This window comes from Carettochelys insculpta, chromosome 19, assembly GCF_033958435.1.
Source record: "Carettochelys insculpta isolate YL-2023 chromosome 19, ASM3395843v1, whole genome shotgun sequence".
Lineage (NCBI taxonomy): Eukaryota > Metazoa > Chordata > Testudines > Carettochelyidae > Carettochelys > Carettochelys insculpta.
Window position 1 is genome coordinate 2,905,937 of NC_134155.1, and position 20,186 is coordinate 2,926,122.

Consider the following 20,186-nt stretch of genomic DNA (forward strand, 5'->3'; position numbering starts at 1 on the left):
TGTAGCTGAGTAGAAATTCAGGAGTAGAAAATAAGTTATTTCAAATGATGGAGTATCTGCCTTTTCCAGAAAGGCAGCTTCCTGTGAAATGTGCATACACCTCAGCATGTCTGCTCCTCCACATTCACATTCATGACTGCATAGGGGACTTGAGTTCTGCAATAAGGTCCCTATTCCTGGTTGTTACTGTTTTTTGTCTCTCTTCTTCTGTTCTCATCAGGTTCCTCTTAATTCTTGAGTTCTGGTAATTTTTGGCCAGCATTTGATGGTGCTAGAGCAAATAGCTACTGCATCCCAAAACCCCTCAGCTAATCCGAACAACTGAGATGGGCTGCATTCTCCATATATTGCTTTCTCTCTCTTAGTGGATGGGCCAACTGCAGTAGTGAGAGAGAGAATAATTTGAGTTTGGCAATAGGTAGAGTCCAAGGCCTGGCAGACTATTGTGATCATTTATTCTGACCTCCTGGATAATACAGGCCAGTAACTTTTCCAGAGTAAAAATGTAAGGATGTGAAATGGACTTCTGGGGACCTTCTTGTATTTCCTGCCTGACTCAGTTACTCCAAGGACCATCTGGTTCACATGTTTGGCTTTGTGAAACTTCCAAAAAGGGCCCCTGGTACCATATGCCAAAACCTTTCTGCCAGGAAGTAAGTGATCAAATGGCTGAGTTTGTCCTGTGCGAGAGAATTTGCTAGACCTGAGGAGGTGAAGCCCCTAGACTCTCCTGGGGGGTGGGGCTGCCCCTTGTGGCTGTCACCAGCTTCCTGCCTGGGAGGCTCCTCTCCTGGTGGCGATCCCTGCCTCGAGGCTGCCAGCGGGAAAGCCAGCCCCGGTGGGGATGGCCTGGCAGGGGTCCCTGCGGCATACTGTGACCAGGTTTCCCAGGTCAGTTTTCAACCACAGAGCTGTTGGCAGGTTCCCCAGCCGAGCTGCTCCCTGCTGCTGCAGGACTGCTCCACAGATCTCTACCCTGGTCTGGCTCATCATTTCAGGACTGTCAACTGGGCTGCCTGACGTGGCTTCTGACCCAAGCCGCTCTCCACGGCCATGGGGCTCCCAGCAGTGATCCCAGGCAGGAGCCCTGGCTCCACAGTCCCATCTGGGCTTCCTGTGGGACTCCTGAACCCTGGCTGGGCTTCCTGCAGTGGGGCTGCCAGTGGGACACCCTGTCACCTGCAACAGCACCCTGCCAGCCAGACCGGTTCCGAGCAGCTGCGGCTCTCTGGTTCAGCAACATCTGTGGTCCTACTGGACTGTGGATGTGGTCAGATGAGAGTTTCAACCTGTACTTTTATATGGCTATGTTACGATATATTTGTCACACTGTGCAGTACCTGAATTTATAACACTGGAAACTAATGAGGTTAATACTTGCAAATTGTACTGATGAAGGGCATGGTTTAAGAATGCCACTTCCCAGTGGTATTTTTAACTTTCCCAGTAAGTTTCTAAGATTAGAAGTAGGAGTATACAGTGTGTATTTCAGATAACCTTGTTAGAAACAGGCTTGTCTTATGCATGGGGATTATGAATTGTTTGTACTCATAATATTCACAATCTTAATTGTTATCACGTATCTCAAAATTAGGTGCTCCAGAACATGTAAAAAAATACAGATATTGTGATTAGTGGAATAACTTCCGGAAGGCACAGTTCGGTTAGTTAGGGCCTGCTTTTGCTTGGGTAGCTGTATCTATTTTGGGGGTTTAGGGGGTTTCAGGTTTAGGCAGGAAAGATTTCTAACTGCAGTATTCTAAATTGGCCTTGTGTTTCCTGTGGTTGACCCACATTAAGTTAGCATAACTTCTGTAAAATCTGAAGAACTGTGCTATGCTTTGTATACATAGAATAATGAGGTTTAACTAACCATATACGTCATACTAAGAATTAAAGTAATCGGAACACCAGCATTGATATAGAAAGGGATTTACTCTGGGACAATTTATCAGAAAATTGTTTTGACTAAAATGTAAGGCTAGAAATTCCAATCTTCGACGTAGTTTTAGGTAGGACTTCACAAAGCAAGTTCCCATGTTTATATATAGAATTTAATGTATTAGATTTCTCCAGTTAGTGAAACAAATCTTCAGCCTCATTGTCTGCTAAGTAAAAATTGAAATTATATCTGTTTTCAAACTCTGTCACAGTGATGAAGGTAGTAGCATTGCGAAGGAGCAGGTTAACCATGAAAGTAAAGTTCATTGTATTTTGACCTGTAAGTCAAAAACTGATCTGCCAAGTGGGACACTGCTGCCGTATTTAGTACAGGCAGCCCAGTCAAGGTGCTGTACATTGTTTCTAATTTTAGAACTATGAGCGTGCAGTGGAACTAGGTGAAGTGTTATGATATTGTACTCACTATGAAAAGCAAAGCACATTTTCCTTTTTTTGTTCTGGAATTTCACTTCTCATGTAATCTGTGTTCTTCTGAGAACAGGTAAACTACTTCACTCTTCTTTTTTTTTCCCATTTCACTCTTAGGCAATAAACCGTTTCAACTGACCTCAGATAATCTCTCTCCTGTGCTGGGCATCAGCTTCCTGGTAGACCGGAATGACTAGCCTCTAGAGTTAGAGTGAATGCAACATGTTTTTCCTATGTATTTTTACCTGCTGTCATCAGAGAGTATATTGGCCATTTGAATACTCAACAGTGGAATTTTTTAACATCTCTGCCACCAGTGTATGACATGATGACCTGCACTGTCATGTCATCCATGTTCTGGCTTTCACAATCAAAATGTAGAGCATGCATTTGTGATGGCTTGTATATTGCAAGCTTGTCTTTGGTTTGTGGCTGTTGTGTTGTCTCATCCATCCCTGAATGCACGGCATACAGTATTTTCCAAAAGACTGTTTACAATCCAGCGTTATCTTTATTTTTCTACCAAGATTCGCATTAAGACGTAGGCTTATTAAATAAAATGACTGGGGAATGCAAAGCGCATTGCATGAGCTTTAAGTGAGGCAGTGCTACTGAGCTCTGAGAGAAATGTCCTTTGCCTGCTTCCATCCCATTATGGCAAATAGGCCATGAACAGTGCACATCTTTAACATCTGGAAAGGAGGCTCCTTTGTAATTACCCAATCACTTCTCCATTCAACCAGGTCAGTGGCCTTTAAACATTCATTTGTTCTGTCGTTTCTCTTGGTAACCAGTTTCTTAAATTCCCACTGATCTGAAGGTTCTTTCTCGTTTTATGTCTATAAGAATCAGAAAATACAGTAAACCCTAGAAATTACCAATCTCAAGTTGCGCTTAACTTGCATCAAAATCCCACTCCCCTCTGGCCCTGTGTGACCCCAGTTCAAACCACCCCACCCCAGCCCCGCTCACCACCCATGTACAGCTCCAGCTGGCCTGCCACCCCGTGCCCTGCTCTGGCTCTGGCTCACCACCCCTCACGCATGGCTGTGGCTCAAACCCCGCTCCAGCTCACCACCTGTGCCCCGGTTCAACCCTCCTATGTGCGGCCCTGGTTCAAACCTCCCGTGGCCCAGCTCACCATCCAAGTATGGCTCCGGCTCACCACACCCACGCATGGCTCTAGCCCAGCCCCTCCCCATTTCGCAGTTCAACCAGCCCCCTGAAGCCCTAACCCACACCAGGCTTAACCCTCCTGCCCATCTCCCATGGCCCCATCCCTCTCCCCAACTGCCCCCCCCAACCCAGAAAGGAGCTTCAGGTGCTCCTGCTGCTTCCCTGATGCAGGACACGTTCTGCCAGGGGGAAATAGCCACCCCCCAACTTACACAAAATTCAGGTGATGCGCAGGTGCATGGGAACACAACTCCTGCGTAAATCGAGGCAGTGCTGCATACAGAATGCCGTCTCTGCTTACTAATTTAACAATGTATTCTGCTGGTTCCCCTTGGAGCATCTGGTATTGACCACTGTTGGGAGACAGAATGTCAGGCTAGATGGACGTTTGGTCTGACCCAGTGTGGTCATTATTATTGTTGCCTTTATGTTGCTTATAACTGTGGTCTTTATGGCTGTATTTTCTTCCCCTCTTACCCCCTCCCAGTTCTCTGAGATAATAAGATTTCATGGTAACCATGTCCTCCAGTGCTTTTTGCGAATGTGACATTTTAAATGGAGGTAGAAAGCATTGACTTCAGTGCTAAGAGGAGATTTGGTTGTTCTTTTAAGTCAGAAGTATGAATAATATGGCAGAGGTTTGCTCTCATTTATTTAGTTTTATCTTCAACTATGAAAAATTCTTGCAGGGTGCTCTCTTTTTTTTTTTTTTTAATCCATACAAAAAGTCAGTTACATGTTCTTACTAGAGCTCTTAATTCATACCTCCTTTAACATTAAATTCCCCGCTGTTGTGAATTAGTATCAGTTAAAACCAACCATGTGAAAAGGCCAAAGCAGACTGACAGAAATATCTCTAACCAGTGTATTGTTCTTTCTCTTCATACCACTGCTGTTTCCCCCTTTTCTGTAACAGGTCACTTTGAAAGCATTTTTCCGAGTTGTAGGTACTTCAGTTCTGAAATACTTCCGTTGTGTAGTGTCTCAGTTGCAAGACTTCATTTGTTTATGTAAGATCTCTCCTGATATTCTTTATGAATCTAGTTTTCCACTGAAAGCTAAAGCAATATTTGGGAAATCTTTTGTACTTCTTTATTATCCCTTCTTTCTGTACATTTGATGAGTGCTGATTTTGATAATTAAGATGTTATATTTTCTGAATTATTACAGTAAACTGTTTCCAATTACATATTTAAATTTGTGGTTAAGCCTCAGTGCTTTAATATTTTGGAAATGTAAGTATAATTAGTAAATAAAATATTTTGGTGTATGTTCCCACATCTGTGGCATCAGAATTTTACATATAATTGCCTTATTAGCATAAACTGCCTTCCTACATACATGTTAACACTGAGTAAAGTTGCACACTAAAAGCATGAACCATTTTAAGTATCATGTATAATATAAACTACAGCCATTCAGTCAAATTAAAAGTAGATACAGAAGGAAGTACAGTAAAAGCTGTGTTATCCAGAACTCCGCTGAATGACACATTCTGTTGATCAGCACTCATGGAGTGCTGACCATGGGCTGCCCACCCCTGCAGGGATTAGCTGAGTGGAACTGGTGCCTCTAGCTGGGATCCGTGGGGCTGGCTTCCCAGCCTGGGGTGGGTGCATGGGGTGGCTCCCCGGCAAGTATGATCAGCATTCCTGTTCCCCAGGGAGGATGGATAATAAAGTTTTTACTGTACTGTAGCACTCTTAATACTACCATCTAGAATGCGTGAGAGAAATTGCATCCAGTTATTCAATACCATTCCTTTAACGTGTCCCAATTTGGCAAGGTATCTTTCATTAGTAGTTCTCTCCCCACCCCCACCCCTTAATCTTCCAGAATTGTCTGACATCCCACAATTAAGGAAAATGAAAGGCTTTGAGTGCCTGTATCTTGGTAGCGTTTTTGTGAAATTTGTTGAATGGCTCTCCATTGTGTTAGAGACATTTTCCTTGAATGTGTTCTGCTCTGTTTACTTGTCATTCACGTGCTAACATGACTTGTGAATAACTGACTGTTGTTGAAATACAATTAAAGTAGCTCTCGCGGTTATTTAAAAGGCAGTTGAATCTGATTTTTATCCTGTTGTTGTATTTCCTTTGAAAATACATAAAACTTGGTGAATGGCTGAAAGTTGTATTTGAAAAACGTGTATGTGTTAGTTTCCTCCCATAAGCTATGTCTTACACCACTGGGATTTGCCAGATGCTCAGTTAAAATCTCGTAGCAGTGAGTTAGATGCTGGGAGTGCAATGACTGTGTAAGAAAATATGGTAGCCATTATGTGATCTTCTACCCACCCTTAAAACTGATAATCTGTTTTGCGAGATGTAATGGGCTAGGACAAAGGAGTTTATCTCTGTCCTTCAAAAAGTGCTGTGAATCCAACTTGTGTGTGTTTAGGGTAGGGGTGTGCAAAGTGGGGGGCATGAAATTTCATAAGTGGGGGTACTATATGGTAAGCTGCTGGGTCTAAGGTTCATCAGTCTCATTAAAAATGTTGAAATGTTTGTTTTATGTATTCATGTTTACATACCGACTGATAGTGTTTACATGCTACACATTTTCTTGCATGTGCTGAAAGGTGGGGTTTTTTTCTTCATATGAACATAACCAAAATTTGTCAGTTTAGACTTCATTAGACAAGTTGGTGGTGGGGGTCCTCCTAATTGCAGGGACCAGTGACATAAAAAGTTTGCTCACCCCTGGTTTAGGGAATTCTGCTTAGTGTGTGGTCTCTAGGCAAATTGCATCTCAATCAGTTTAATAGTCAACATGTCATTTACAGGTCTGCTTTTTCAAACTGTACAGGCCAGAATTTGCTGGCAAAGCATATGGAGTTGCTAGTTCTAGAGTTGGATATATCTGTCTCACTGAGTGATCCAGTTTCAAAGTGCCTGGTGTCACAGGGCCATCGTTTCATGGACACGTGCTAGGTTAGGTACCCAGTAAGAAACAAGAGACAGCAGTGCCGTTAGCATTTTTCCTACAGAAGTTTAGTATATAGTTTACTGTGTGGCATTAAATTAAGATGAGAGAAAATAATTCCTCATTTTAAAATTTTGCGTTCCTGTCTTGTTTCAAGTTTTCTGGGGTTCCATGAAGTCCCTTATTTATCTTTTGGCTGAATCGGGTAGCACAGTGGTTTTTAGAATAAGCTTTTGAAAAGTGTTATGCTGAGAAACAGCATTATCTAACATATCAGAGAATATAGGACAGTGTAAAATACTCGTAAATGATTTGTCAATTTAAGAGTCTTTCTGTGAAACTCGGGGAGAGAGTATATTGAACGAGGATTCAGGAATTAACATGTTATGTATTACGGAAATGTCTTGTGCTGTTGGTATATAGCAAAGAAAAATAGTTTCCCAACACAGTTAAACTTTAATAGGCCTTTAAAAATAAAATACTGAAATGGGTATCTCATTGCAGATAAGAATGTGTCACTCTTTACCTGAGCGTATCGTCCTTTTACATGGATGATTTGCTTGAAATTCTACGTGGTAGAAGATTGACCTGCTGTAAATGCAAATTGAAGAGTGAGCAGTAGTGAAAAGCGCTTTGAATTTGTTCAGCGTGAAATGCCTTTTAGTAATATTTATAAAAACTGCATGCTGAAATGAGATCTCAGTTTGTTGCATAGCTGTATTACAAACTGCACGTGGAAAGTTGAGCTAGGAACATATTAGGCCTTATCTGAGTTAGACGTGTATTGGCATAAATGAAAGCAATGTAAAAGCTACAACAGAGGTTAAAATGGAATTTCGGAAAATTATGTGAAATATTCTTGACTAAGGTGATATCAGTATATTTAAAAATAAAACAAGCCACACACACAAGGTGTGCTTTTCCAAATAGGGCATATACGCATCTCCTAAAGCGACTAGTGTGAAACCACAGAGGGCTTTTTGTACAAGTCAAGATTTTATGTCATGCTGTGGATTGGGAGCTTGTCTGTACGGTACAGCGGGGGAGTGTTAAGATCAGATTGTACAAAGCAGAAGGCGTGTCTCACCTGTCCTTCAGATGGCTGAAACAGCAAGGAACTCTTCGCGTTCAGAGAGAATAATATGTTGGGAACAGGGTTTCTTCTTCATGCCATTGGCTCTGCACATCTTCCCTGGGCAGCTGGTTCCTGCTCCATGGGGACAGACCCCCTTGCAAAGCAGCCAGGTGTTGGAGGAGTGTGCGCCTGTTGTCATGCTCCAGCACTCTGGAAACAGAAGTGCACAAGGCCCCATATCCAACTGTAACACGTTTCTACTGTGAGAGAAAGGACACTGCCCTTCATCTGCTCCACATATCGGGATCTGTGTCAATATTGTGTGTCAAACTTTGCAGTGGGGATGCGATGTGTGTATTCAAGATTGTAACCTGGGAATATGGAGAAAAAAATGTTGGCTCTCATCATATGAGGGCACCTGTTCCTTCACAGCATCATAGGGCTGGAAGGGACCTCAGGAGGTCATCTAGTCCAGCCCTCTGCTTCAAGCAGGATCAACCCCAACTAAGTCATCCCAACCAGGACCTTGTCAAGCTGGGACTTAAAAACCTTGAGGGAGGGAGAATCCACCACCTCTCTAGGCAACGCATTCCAGTGCTTCACCACCTCCTGGTGAAGTAGTTTTTCCTAATATCTAACCGACAGCTCTCCCTCTTCACCTTCAGACCATTACTCCTTGTTCTGCCATCTGACACCACTGAGAACAGTGTCTCACCCTCCTCTTTAGAGCTCCCCATCAGGAAGTTGAAGGCTGCTATTAAATCATCCCTCAGTCTTTTCTTCTGTAAACTAAACATGCCCAAATCCCTGTCCCTGTCCTCATAGGTCTTGTGCTCCACCCCCTTAATCATTTTTGTTGCCCTCCGCTGAACCTGCTCCAGCACATCCACATCCTTTTTATAACGGGGAGCCCAAAACTGGACGCAGTATTCCAGATGTGGCCTCACCAGTGCTGAATAGAGGGGAACAACTACTTCTCTAGATCTGCTTGAAATGCCCCTCCTAATGCACCCTAGTATGCTGTTAGCCTTCTTGGCTACAAGGGCACACTGCTTACTCATATCCAGCCTTTCATCCACCATAACCCCTAATTCCCTTTCCATCGTATTGCTGCTGAGCCAGCTGGTCTCCAGCCTATAACAGTGCTTGGGATTCTTCCGCCCCAGGTGCAGGACTCTACACTTCTCCTTGTTGAACCGCATGAGATTTCTTTTGAACCAGTGTGCCAATTTATCCAAGTCACTCTGGTTTCTCTCTCTACCCTCCAACGTATCGACCTCTCCCCCTAGTTTTGTGTCATCCACGAACTTGCTGAGGGTGCAATCCAGTCCTTCATCCAGGTCATTAATAAAGATGTTGAACAACACTGGCCCCAGAACTGAGCCTTGCGGCACTCCACTTGAAACTGACGGCCATCCAGATGTTGAGCCATTGACCACTACCTGTTGGGCCTGACCATCAAGCCAGCTTTCTATCCATCTTATAGTCCAAGGATCCAATCCATATTTCCTTAACTTATGGACAAGAATGTTGTGGGAGACCCTATCAGAAGCTTTGCTGAAGTCAAGGTATATCACATCCACTGACTTCAGCACGTCCACAGAGCTTCTTACCTCGTCATAGAAGCTAATCAGATTGGTCAGGCAGGACTTGCCCCAGTGAATCCATGTTGGCTACTTTTGATCACTTCCACTCTTCCAAGTGCTCCAAAATGGATTCCTTGAGGATCCCCTCCATTTTTTTTCCAGGGATTAAGGTAAAAATCAAGACTGGTCTGTAGTTCCCTGAATTGTCCTTCTTTCCTTTTTCAAAGATGGGCAAACACTTGCCTTTTTCCAGTCATCTGGGATCTCCCCCGATCTCCAAGAGTCTTCAAAGATAACGGCCAAAGATTCAGCAATGACCTCTGCCAATTCCCTCAGTACCCTTGGGTGCATTAAATCCAGACCCATTTATTTGTGTATATGTAGTTTTTCTAGAGAGCTCAGAACTTGTTCCTTCCCCACAGATGGCTGCTCTCCACCTTTCCCTACTGCATTGTCTAGGACCATCATGTGGGAGTTGACCTTGTCCGTCAAGACTGAGGCAAAAAAAGCATTGAGTACTTCAGCATTTCCTTCAGCATCTCTCAGTAGGTTACCTCTCTCATCCACTAACGGCACCACACCTTCTCTGATAACTCGTTTATTGTTAACATGCCTGTAGAAACCCTTGTTACTCTTCACATCCCTTGCTTTCTGCAGTTCCAAATGTGCTTTCACTTTCCTGATTACTGCCCGGCATTCTCCAGCTGCATGTTTATACTCCTCCTTAGTCACCTGTCCACGTTTCCATTTCTTGTACGCATCCTTTTTGAGTGTAAGCTGACCAATGATTTCCCTGTTAAGCCAAGCTGGTTGCCTACCATGTTTGCATTTCTTACTATGCAGTGGGATGGTTTGTTCCTGTGCCTTCAGTAAGACTTCTTTAAAATACTGCCAGTTCTCTTGAACTCTTTTCCCCTTCATGTTCGTTTCCCAAGTGATCCTGCTCATCTGTTCTCTCAGGAAGTCAAAGTCTGCTCTTTTGAAATCAAGTGGCTGTATGTTACTGCTCACCCTTCTTCCTTTTGTCCAGATCATGAAATCTACGATCTCGTGGTCACTGCAGCCCAGGTTTCCTCCCACTTCTATTTCTCCTACTAGTTCTTCCCTGTTTGTGAGCAGCAGGTCAAGTTGCGCACGGCTCCTGGTCAGTTCCTTCAGCACTTGTACCAAGAAGTTATCCCCAGCGTTCTCCAAAAACTTCCTGGATTGTCTGTGTGCTGCTGTATTGGTCTCCCAACAAATGTGCGGATGATTAAAGTCTCCCATGAGAACCAGGGCCTGTGATTTGGAAGCTTCACTTAGCTGCCCGAAAAAGCCTTATCTGCCTGATCTGGCGGTCTATAGCAGACACCACCTACAACATCACTACTGTTACTACTGCCTCTAAGCTTAACCCAAAGACTCTCAACTGGCTTTTCTCCCTCCATGTGCTGGCGCTCTGAGCAATCATAATTCTTCCTCACGTAGAGCGCAACTTCTCCGCCTTTTCTCCCGTCTGTCCTTCCTAAACAGTTTATAACCTTCCATGGCCGTGCTCCAGTTATGTGAATCGTATCAACAAGTCTCCATTATTCCTGCATCTCCCATTGAAAGGTCCTTCCTTTCTAGCCAGAGCAGTTGCCAGGAGAGGTTCAGAGTGTAAGCTGTGGTGATCTGTCGTCCTCGTACAGATTTTGTAAGGACTGAGTTCTGAAATCCCATTCCACAAGCCTCACCCTGGTGGCCTCCAAATTTCCTTCCAGGCAAACACACGGGCCTCTTGATCTTCCACGTCAGGGTTGGCTGAACACCTTCAATGCGAAGAGGGTTACTGATTATTTCCTTGGGAGCAGAAAGTCTTAACAGTCCTCTGTTTTATTCTGGCGTATATTCAGAGAGACGACACTGCGCTTTTCCACCCAGAGGCACTCCCAACAGGTCTTTTTTCCCTATACAAATGGTCTGCGCTTACTGCAGATCCTGTGTGAGAAGAGCTTAGTTCTCTCTGTGGGAGGAGTGGGTTTAAGCATCTGTTTGTTGTGTGCCATCCTTTGAGGTACCTGCAGTTGATTTACACTTTTGCAAAGCATCACTCTCAGCATGCATTGCAAGACCCACTGAACAAGGAGAAAACGTTAGTTGAAAAGAGAGACGAACAGTATTCAGCCCTTTCTGTCAGATTGTCATTGCTAGCTAGCATCTCCCCTAAGGGTCTGTGGGAGCTGTATCACAATAGCTGCCGTACTGAAGTATTTCTTGTGCTTTGAACTAGCTCCCTTGGCAGATCCCCCCCCCCGCCCCCCGTTTTCCCTCTGGATTTGAAATTTAGAAGAAGAGGTGCTCTTGGCTCTAGAAAGCTTCAGCAGCATCTTTCCCTATCTATGTCCATCTCTCTCAGAAGCACTGTCAAGAAAAATTGTGGATTATGTGAGAACCAGAAAAAAATGGAAACAACCCACTGACACGGAGAATATGAATTTCTTTCAAATATGACTTTTCCCTCTTCTGGAAATACAAGCAGGCATAGGTACTACTATGCTGACCTATTGTTCTGTGTTCAGACAACACCCGAAAATGGGGCTGTGGCCCATGGTTGGGGCTACTCAGTACTATGGTAATATAGATAATACACTACTTCAGTGTTCTCTGGAAATGGGTTCTGTTGGCAGATCGTGCACTCTGAGAAAGAATCAGTAGAGGTAGTACACTAAGAAACTAAAAAACAAGCAGTCATGTAGGACCTTAAAAACAAACAATTTACTTATTAGCTGATGAGCTGTTGTGGGTAAAAGTGGGTCTTACCCACATCTAATAAATAAAAGTGTTAGTCTTTAAGATGCTACAGGACTGCTGTTTTTTTGTGGAGTTGCAGATTTAACATAGCTACCCTTCTTAGACTGCTGAGAAAATGTTATTTTACCGCTTCAGTTTCCCTTCACTACTGTGAAAATAGCATATCCCACATTGTATCTGGAGTGCTTTGAGTTGTTTAGTCTGTATGTCTAGGATCAGTTCAGATTTCTTCTCGCTGTGTTGTATGAAGTCTGAGGAAGATTTTTTCAGTAGAGCTCTGATATGTAATTTTTACAGTCTCTTGAACTGCTCTGGGAGTCTGCAGACCAGCACATTTTGTCTTACTCCATGGAAGTGCAGCATCCTGCAACTTCCTTTTTATCCATAAATATAATCTGTGCCAGCCGTTATCGTGTGCCATAAGATGTGGAAAGGAGCAAGGCATGTCGGTAGTGGCGGGAAACACACTTACATGCTTAATGGAAATATGTTAGCCTTTAAATTCAGTTCAGTCTAAGGAATATAAACTGCTAACTTCTGTGTTTCATGGTGTGGTGAGTCAGTTCTGATGATTTCAGACTTGACCTCTACCCATGAGGCACACCAATAGTTAATACTGTCGTAAAATTTGCTTTGATGTCAAGCCTTTTCTCTTAAATGAAAGCTTTTAGCATATATCAAATGTAGAGAGCAACATTAGATTTGAGAAAATTAGCATTTAATTGTCTCCGAGTTCTTTATTTTTGCCTTCTTTGTAAGTAGCCAACATGTGCCTAAACTGAAATATTCAAGTACGGTAATTCACTCTGTATTTGAATGTGGCTCAGGAGTGCAGGCAGAGGTATAAAATTTTTGAGTTCCATGTCCAATCCCCCCAACCCCCCACAAAAAAAAAATTGTGAATTTAGTCGTGTCAGGGCATATCTGCTGAAGTGCTCCAGGTAAATCAAAAAGCACATATTTCTTTCAAGCTTGATTAGTCTCATATTTATGAAAATCAGGGCTGTTTGGACAATGTTCTTGAATTTTGTTGTGAGAGTTATTTTTCCAGAATATTGCGTTAATCAGTCTCTCTTTTGCATTAAAGAGGCAGATTCAGCTCTTCAAAGCAAGTTGATAATTGTTTTTCATTAAAGGTTCCAGAGAGCTGAGCATGTCTTCCCAGAAAAAAACATCATTTATAATTTCTGTAGAGCTTTTATCAATCACATCCTTTACAAGCTGTAGTAATGCAGTTAAATGAAGGTGGGAGATACTACCTTTCTACCACTTGGGAAAGGCAGGTCAGATTTGTCTGGAGGTTAATATTGGAAGATGAGGGGGAGGGGGTGTCCGTAAGTGGTTCTCTTTCTTAAGTCAGGGCTGGACCGATGCCATTACATAGTGCTAAGACTAAGAGATCCTGGGTTTCTGGAGGCACCCCCCTTTGTAGGAGATGTAAATCTGTGGTCTTAACTACTTCAGTTTTTGATTCCCCAGGTTACTGGGAGTTACGGCACCTAGGTCCTGTCATGTTTGTGCTACAGCTGCAATTCTGTTGGAGCATCTGTCAGCTGTGGAGCTACTTAGCTTTGTTCCCACACACCTGTCCACCTTTCATTTCCGTGGTTTAGCACAATTACAACAGCGGTTGATTCTGTTTACACACGTTTTCTTTTATCAGAACTTGTAAAAACTATTAACCAAAGGTGAACAGTAAATTTTATTTAAGTGGGAAAACTTCAGAAGAATTGAAGCTTTATTTCTGCAACCACAGGTTTCTTTTAATGAGGATCTGCCTCAGGTCATACTCCAAAATTCTGCTTTCCTGAGTCTGCAGACAGAAATGTCTGATTCTGCGGATACCTTGGGCTTCCAAGAGATTTTTACAGGCTCTGGGCAGTTTCACTGTTGTTATTTTGAACTCTGGGGTGGGGGGCAGAAGCGAAACTGACAAGAAGAAGGGGGCCTGTTGTGGCCTTCAGGATTCTCAAAAATGTACTGAAGGGGGGTTGATGATAAAAATTTGGACTGGGCGAATGCCATGGTAGGGCACTTCCCAACAGCCTTCCTTTCGAATCAAGAAAGCTTTAACCGGGAGGGACTGTGATTATCTAGTCTGACTTCCTGTATAATGTAGGCCAAAGTACACACGTTACTCCTCTCCCTTAGGCAAGGCACCTTCCACGCCCTATGGAGTGGGAGTGCTGTAGGAATTATTTGGGAAAAGTCTGCAGTCTTGTATCTTAATCACAGATCTACTCTTCCTCCCAGCCAGGAAACAAGTGCTTTGTAATTGGGTTGCAGAGGGTACAACAACCGGGACCTTAAATTCAATACTAGTATAATTTAATACTGAAGCAACTACCAGCTTTATTGAACATGTCCACATGCTACAGACATCTACCCAGCACTGACTATAAAGTCCTGTCCCTGCATGTACCAGGCCTGCTGCCCTTTAAAGCTGCAGGAGCGCCTTTCTTAGGCAGGAGATGGCTTTTCATATTGTTTTGTATGGAAACCAGGGTCTCCTCCCCAAATTTACTGTACATAATCTGTCAGCAAAGATTGGATTTTCTGTGTGTTTTCAACTAGAACTGTTAGTTGGTTTATGTTAAAATTAATTTAAAAACTAGGAGAGTGTTTTCCTTCTGTAGTGTCAGGCTATCAAATGGCTGGCTTATTTTTCACACTTTACATGTAGTTGAAATTTGTTTCCCGTTAATTTGCATTTATATTTTAAAGAAATACGATTGTAATTAAGCATAGAAAAATAATTACCATCTTTTATTAGTGTCTTAATTTTCCTTACTCCGGATAGCTCTCATTTTCCAAAACTAATATTGAGTCAACTGAAGCTACCAAAAGCAGGCCAAACAAATAACACTGAGTGAAATTTTGTTAGAGTTTTTTGTAAAAGAAAATCTAGAACAAACAGGGATTGTCATGTGCAACTACCAGGACCACCCCTCTCCACTACAAGATTAGGGTTTGAATCCTGGACCTTCACTTCACCTTTTTAGGCTCTACAGGTGGAAAGTACAGTAAACTCTTTCATATCCGGCAGCCCCAGGACTAGGAGGTTCCCTGATATTCAAATACTCTGGATAGTAGAAAGGTACACCTAGCAATGCCTAATGCTAAAGAAAAACAAGATTAGATACTACGAAAAATATAAATATATATAGAGCCCTTTATTTACCAACAACAGTAGTATTGTACTCTGTACACTTATACTGTATTTATTGGTATTTTCTTTCACTATACTGTCCATATGGAGAATTTAACTAAAATCTTCTTATGGTTAAAATGCTGGTTATTTGAGAGTTCCGGATGATAGAATGCCTGATATGAAAGAGTTTACTGTATTCTGTGTGCGGCACAGCCATTGGAGAGGGTGATCACCCCTGGTTTGTTAATGGCTTACACAATAAAATGCTGGGAAACAGAACCACGAGTTCCAATTCCACCTTTGGAGGCTCCCCAGAGTGAACTGCAGGTAGAGCAGGGGACCTAGGAGTTTTGACTCTTGCAGGGTAGTGAAGAAATATTTATTACACGTGATACACCTATGTCCCTTGCAATGAAATACAAATCTTTAATTGCAGCCTAATGCTTTTCCCCATAAGAGACAGAGCACAGTTCGCTTCCCCACATATACAAAAGCAAGGAGGTGTCCTGTAGCACCTTAGACTAACAGATTTACTGGAGCATAAGCGTTCCTGTTAGTCACAAAGGTGCTGCAGAATCCCTCGTTGTTTTTACAGAGACACTAAGGCGACCATCCCTCTGAGACTCTGCATATATGTTTGCTAATGTTGCTGGGGTTGTAACTGAGTTTTGCATTCTACTGTACTGGTGATTAATGTGTGTCACATGTTTTCTTATCACTTGGAGGCAGAAAGAAGTTCTGTGTGATAATACAGGATCATTCACTGTCAGTGGAAATATGCTGTATAGGAATTACAAGGCAGTTAAGAGGCGTCCTGTAACTTGATAGCTTTTTTTTCTTTAAAGGTTTGCATTGGGCAGATGATGTACTTCAAACAATCTTAATCCGTTTCTTACTGAATTATTTAGCTTCCACAATTTGGCAGATGCTTTGCAAACGTTTCTGAGACAGTGGCATGATCTCTGCCCTGAAGCAGATGGATGCCTTTGATATTGGGGGGAGGGGTTTCTTGTTTCAAGGATCTGGTTAGGGATCTGGAGGGCATTTTTCCAGCATGATTTATTAGCCGTTGAAGAGTCCTTGTAACATCTTTTAAGGGTAGGGATTGTTAGCCTTGCGTCCTGAGCAAATTCTGCTTTTGATAACTGCACTCTGCCTATTTGTGTTACCAGCTGTCTTACTGGTTGCAGTTTCAATTGAATACAGTTTCCATCAAAATTACACAGAAGTGTTGTGTGCTGTGAAACAGTTGTCACGAGGAATTGCAGGAGGTGTGCACCTCATTGGTGGGTAACATGCCTCTTGTTTCCTGAGTCAGGGGGACCGCCGACTGCTAGTCTTAGGATGGACTTGAGCTGTCTCCCTCTAGACAGGAGAGTGAGGCTGTAGTTCACAGTAATCATCATAACAGAATGGCTTTATTTCGTTCAGCACCTGCAGTCCTGTTTTCTTAGGGACAATAGTAACTGCTCACAGGCAGACTCAAACCTAGGACCTATGGAACTTAGTGCGTGAGCCTTTCCAGTTTGAGGTAAATGTCTCTCAGCTCGGGCTGCAGAGGAGAATCATTATTTCTGTCTGTAAGTGGTCTAGGTGCCACTGCACAGGACAGTGAATCCCAAGCCTAGGTGTGTGGCTTACACAGTGACAGGGTCAATCACTGATCGGTGTGCTGTCGTAAGGTAAAGTATGTATTTAGAATGGAATGATTGCAAAAGAAACATACCGTTAAAACGGTAAACAACTGACATGTATTTCTGACTTTCCAGTTTTCAGAGTGTTTCAGGCACTCCTACATGGCCTGTACCTCTCATCACTCTCCTGTCAGCCCTTGATTCAGGTGGGAGTGACCTCTCTCCCTCAGCTGGGATGGCCACTTTATACAGGTTTCTTTGTCAGACAGCTCCATCCAGATTTTCATTTCTTCAGAAACTCCTGTAACGCCCCCCCACACCCCAGCTCCACCCCACCCCCCTTTGAAATCAAAATATAAGCTCTAGCTCTTACAGACACTGTAATATTTATGAAGTTGATAATATAGTCTTTGGATGGTCCATATTCCAAAGGTCTGTCGTAACTCGGATGTAGCGTTAGAAGGCCTTTGTTTCGAAAATCCCTTTATAAATGGAAGTGAAAATTAAGTGCCAAAGTGTTTTAATGTTGTGAAAATTCAGTGACATCAGAATAAATTAGTACAGCCAGCTTTTTGGATACAAACAAGCTGATTTTCCTGTTTCTTTCCAAACTTTGTGTCTAAGTATTCTCTTTGCTTAAACCCACGCTGGCCAAAAGCATGTTTGTTTCTAGTGTGATCATCTACTCTAAATTCAACCTTGGAGTTTTGACTAGGCCGTCTAGTCAGTCTGCTTGTTGTGTGTTCAGTATCTCCCCGTTCTTTATCCTAGCCTGAGGATAGACCTTGAGCACCTGGTGAAAGCTACGCCTACATCTTTGTTGCCTGGCAGCTTATGTTACCTATTTTAAAAAGCAAAATAAACTCTAAAAATAGATTTCACCTAAGGTGGAAACCTTCAGTTCGCTAAAATGAGCCATGGATTTGGGAGTTTGGCAGGAGGGAAATATTATTAGCTCTGTACCCTAGTATTTGATCTTTACTTACCTGAGTTGAGAAATGCTGCCTTGTTCTGGAACATTGCAATTAGAAGACTAGCAGCTAAAGCAGGGGATTGAGAAGTGAGATTTCCATGTTCTGTTCCCAGCTCTGGCACTTCCTGCAAAGCCTCAGCTGATTTGCCTGTAAAGTAAGGCATCCTCACGTTGCAAACTTTAACTTATCCTCTCACACCCAACAAGATCGAGGTTATCCCTCGTGCGAGTGACATTTTGAAGCCCAGTGACTAAATGACTTGCCTAAAGTCATGTAGCAGAACCAGGTTTTATATTCAAGTCTTATGAGTCCAGCTCAGTGACTTAATTACAAGACAAACCTTCCCCCTATTTAATTTTTATCTTGATTTTATGCATCCCTAAAATGAGGTGAGCACAAATCATGCTTGCCTGAGAGTGGCTGTGAGGCCAAGTAGTGCTTGTAAGGTTCCTTAAGGTGCCTGAATGAAGAGACGAGTTAATTAAATTTGGAAGTAAGCTTTCAAGGGTTAGAGCCATTTTCTGGTCTGTTAGCTACCAAAAATGCAAAACCTAAATGGGCCAACAGAGATTAAGCTAAAAGCTTCCCTTCCCCCTCAGCCAGCAGCCTGGGTCTGAGTCCCAAAAACCCTGGCTCTATTGCAGTGAAGCAGAGAAGACCACTCCTATAAAGACAAAGTACTGAGGTTTTTTCAGGTAGTAAATTATCAGTGCTACACTTATCTCTTGAATTAATCTTCCTAGGTAGTCACTGGATGAAATTAAGCAAAGCTCACAAAGTTATGCTGAAACTGTGTATTTTTTTGCTTTTTCTTAAAACATGTTTAGTTAGAAGCATTGTTAATGGTTTCATTTTGGCCCAACTAAGCTGGCCTTAGTGGAATTGCCTAGTGATTTGCAGTGGACAAGCCAGATGAGCAGTTTCATGTTTGCGCACATCATTGCTAGAGGCTTCCTTTGCAGAGTACAACCCAGGAGTAGGCTTCCTGCCAGCAGCATCATTCATATTAGCTCGGTTATGGCCAGTTAGCAGTGATAATTACTTCCAAGCCAGTCTGGTGGTGGTTATCCCAAGGCTAACATACAAATCGGAAGGATTTTAATAGCTGAAGTGAAGCATTGCTTTCTTTTTTTTTAAAGCACCTCATTTGTACCAGAAGCCGTGTAAAACTCCCGCTTTGCTTTTAAGCAGACTTGTGGTGCTGTATTCTAAAAATCTATTAAGACCAGCCTAAAATGGCTTTTTATATTAGAAAATCATACACTGGAGCTTGCTGACTTCACAGTAAAATAGATGTGCTGGTACTGATGTCGTTGACAATAATGCACACGTGGTACACAATTCTAGGTTTAGTATTTGTCTGCATTTTAACTTCTAAAACAACAAGAAATCCTGTGGCATCTTGTAGACTAACAGATATTGTGGAGCATAAGCTTTCCACTTCGGATCTTTGCCCTTGAAAGCTTATGCTCCAAAATATCTGTTAGCCTGTAAGGTGCCACAGGACTTTGTGTTGTTTTGAAGATACAGACTAACTCCTGCCTCTGTGACATTTTAACGTCTGTTCAAACCTAGATATTAGTTGGAATGCAGATAACTCCCTTCCTGATTGTAACGTGACCCGTGTTTCATTTTGTGAGCTCTTACTTAATAGCACCTTAGTTTTCTATCATGTGCCAACAATGCCCAGATGCTTTGTATATTGGGCAGACTTCAAACTCTCTCAGACAAAGAATTAATGGGCACAAAACAGACACAGGAACACTCCTGATTCACAAACCGGTCAGTCAACCTTTTAATGGAGTGGGCCATTCTGTTAATGACTTAAAAGTTTGGTTCTCTGTGCCTTAAATATTGAGTCTGTTCTGGTCTGGCTGTGGTCTGAAGTGGGTCTGTCCCATGAAAGCTCATCACCTAATAAATTATTTTGTTAGTCTTTAAAGTGCTACTGGACTGCTTGTTTGTTTTGATAGTATATAGACTAGGACAGCTTTCTCTCTGTTATTAAAAGTTTGCATTTTAATGAAGAGGAATTTTCACAACAGTCTGCAAAGAGAGGTTTCTGAACTCTCTTTTATATTCAAATTCGATATAACACGTGGATTGAACTGAGATGGGAATTTTCTGGGTCATTATAGGGGCTCTTTTGCATACTCAGCTTAATCTAATTCTTGACTCCCCCCCACCACCTCCCGTTCTGCCCCTGTACTCTGATTTGCTCACCTTGAAATTTTTTTTCTGATTTGTCCACCTTGATTACTTTTTTGGTTCTCTGTGCCTTAAATATTGACTCTGTTCTGGTATAGCTGTGGTCTGAAGAAGTGGGTCTGTCCCATGAAAGCTCACCACCTAATAAATTATTTTGTTAATCTTCAAAGTGCTACTTGACTGCTTTTTTGTTTTGATCGTATATAGACTAGCACGGCTTTCTCTCTGTTACTAGTTTTCTGTTGCTTTGAGTGTTGCCTTCAGTGAATTGGGGAAAGGGGCAAAAAATGGGCTCCATGTATGTTTCAATTTTTT

The 20,186-nt window shown here is 42.5% G+C and overlaps 1 protein-coding gene across 5 annotated transcripts in view; it reads left to right on the forward strand.

Annotated features, from left to right (window-relative positions):
- Window positions 1-20,186, forward strand: part of FAM222B (family with sequence similarity 222 member B) — a 70,675-nt gene that overhangs the window by 33,731 nt on the left and 16,758 nt on the right. The window contains exon 1 of one of the 5 annotated variants that reach the window (XM_075013864.1): window positions 2,593-3,113. The exons of the other annotated variants lie outside the window; for them this stretch is intronic. The gene's annotated coding sequence lies outside the window, so the exon portion shown is untranslated. Of the gene's footprint in view, window positions 1-2,592; window positions 3,114-20,186 lie in introns of those variants that run through there. 5 annotated transcript variants of the gene reach the window in all.